Below are 2,812 nucleotides of genomic sequence, written 5' to 3' on the forward strand. Positions count from 1 at the left end.
AACAAAATGTACCGACCAGATCTGCTAAAGTTCACAAGTAAACACACTTTGTGGCTATGGCCATGATGTACACTCTTCCCAGGACTGCACTGTGGTAATGATTAATGTATTTGAAGCACAGCCCAGGAATCCTCCTCTGTATTGGTGAGCAGTGTTGCAGGCAAGTATCGGCACAATGCCCAGTCTGGTCCAGCAGCCTCTCAAGGTTTAGCTCCCCAGACGGACAGGGTGATGGGTCCGGGGTCGTCGCTGAATGTGGGCAGATCAATGATTTCACGCTGGGAAAGGAGATGTCGATCCATGACACTGCTGACCGACTAGTCTGCAATCACAGAGCGATACTCACAAAGTATTGATACTCTGAACCTCTGTCAAAACACCACATGATTAGATCGCATCAGAGACCCTGTCTCAACATGTTGTTGTTTCTGATTTTATTTATAGGGAGCTGGAGAAAAACACTGGCGACACTGCTGCCCAAATGTGTCGCAGAGTTTGGAGCCTTGTACAAGCACGGACGGCCAAGCTTAAGCAGCAGACTTTTCAAATAATTCTGCACTTTTAAATGCATCATCAATAAGGTACCGTCGACTAAAATAAAACATCGCTGCGATGGATTACTTAGCCAAAGTTTAAATTCTCTACAGTACAGAAATAAATGGAAGAAATGTCAGGCTCAAAAGATGTGGAAAGAAAAAAAGAATCTGCCAGAACATTGCGCTTTGTTGCGAATACAGTTTTTGATGAGCTAAAAGCGTTGGCACACTGTATAAATATCTGCAACAGTAACTTTTCGTTGTGTCAGAATTTGATAATGGACAGCAATCAGGCTGTAACCTCACAACTCAATACAGTGTCATGTGTAACCTACATGAACGCTTCTGTCAAACACTCTACGGCTTCAGCAAATAAGAATGCTCTTACCAGAACAGGCCAAAAGAAAAAAAAATCAAACCCAATCACCGCAAGTGTTAACCACTCTGCAAGGACATTGCTGGTCTATGACCATCTTCTTAACTTTAATGGAAATAGTGCTACGGTTCAAAAAGCACAATCAAATACAGAGTGCTTACAACCTTGCTGACCAAGAATGTTCAATTTGTGCTTCTTCCCCTTGTTCTTTTCTTTATATACGCGGCTGAAGTGTGTGGGTAGGCACACTGCATACCTACCCACACACCACACACACACACTGGTCTAAGACTCCAGAGACCCAGAGCGCCCTTTCTCTCTCCCTCTTTTTCTAATCCTGGCAATTAGCGAGAAATAATTAATGATAAAAATGAAAAAAGTTGAGGGCAGAGAGCCTTGAAGATAGAGTTCTGCACCGTAAGCATTCAATTCCCCCTCTCAAGGTCCTCAAGGTCCACGGCTCTCTGGCTCTGATCCTCATACAGCTACTGGGGGAGGCTCGAACAAAGGCCTCTTTGATATCAGCCCGCCCTCCGTCACTTGATTTCACTCTCTACTCCTTCCTTTTTTCTTCTCCTGTTTTCCTCACCGTCTTTGCACACAACTCACTTACTCCCATCTTCTCTTTCTCTCCCTCTCACCCGTTCCCCTCAATGTCATCCGCCTGCCTGCTAAGGGTCCATCCGAATATACTTCGAAGGTTACACCAGACATCTGCTGCTGCTGCCCCCTCCACCCCCCCCTAGAGTAAGGCTGTGTTTGATTGCCTCCCTGTGAAATTAATAAGAGTAGCCATTAACAATCTGGTATAAATAGGAGGCCGGTAGATGCGGAGCTGTGAAGGGTTGTTCGATGCAGCTGAACCTCGATCATCGTGCGGCGCAGCGATGGAGCTGAGAGTGGTGGGGGAATGGGAAGTCACTCCCGGGCCACATACAAGCATAATGTGGTCTCGTGATAAGAGAGAAAGTGCAATGTCATCCCAGTCCCGGGAGCAAATGTGATGTGATGCTTTTATGTTTATGTTTATTTTTCTTAATATGTACAACTCTTTGTAAGCGTCTAGAGTTCCCCCAAGGAAATCAATATTCATGTTCATATGCTGTTCAGTGCATAAGCCTGCATATATGGATGTATGCATGTATGGACATTCACTCTGAGCAGACAGACAAACAGCTGAAGAGAACGCATGAAGGAGAGAGGGCGGGAGGAGAAAAAAAGAAAAAAAAACACACTCCTGAGCACTCCTGCCCCCTGGTGGCCGTTTGCAGCAGCACCACTGACTGTGCGAGGAAGGCTGCGACGGAGTTACAGTGGAAGGGGGACTGTAGTAGTCTGGGGGGTTTCTGCTTATTGCACCACCTATTCCTCCTGAAGGGTGGCTTTGATCTTTGCATACATTTAAATTCCAAAAAGGCAAGAAATGCCATGGGGTGGTAAAACTCATTCATTCATAAATGCAAGCGACTGGGATTTAGATCTTGAATTACAGGGAGAGCAGACATCATTTCATAATACTCTTCGAGCTAATTGTGTTTTATCGGGCAGTTATTTCAAATATGTAATGTCAGACTTTGAATATTGCCATCATAGAGATTGTTTCATTGCCACTGGCAGTGATAACTTAGCGCACATTTGAAGCATGCACAGATACACCAGCTCTATAATAAGCGCGTTAGATTCCCCCTCTTACCCTATATCTTCTTGGACACATCTTGTTTGTTTCATCTAAACCAAACGACGGCAATGCAGTGCGGTAAAGCTGGCGTGCAAGTGTAAAGCTAAAACCAAGTAGAAAAAGGTAGGGAAGGATTATCACAGTATCAGAAATGCTTGCAGAAAAGCTTTGTGAGGAACCTGCAGAAAGGTATTTGATCTGGTGGATCAGTCAACACTGCGA

Source organism: Pholis gunnellus (assembly GCF_910591455.1).
Source record: "Pholis gunnellus genome assembly, chromosome: 22".
NCBI lineage: Eukaryota > Metazoa > Chordata > Actinopteri > Perciformes > Pholidae > Pholis > Pholis gunnellus.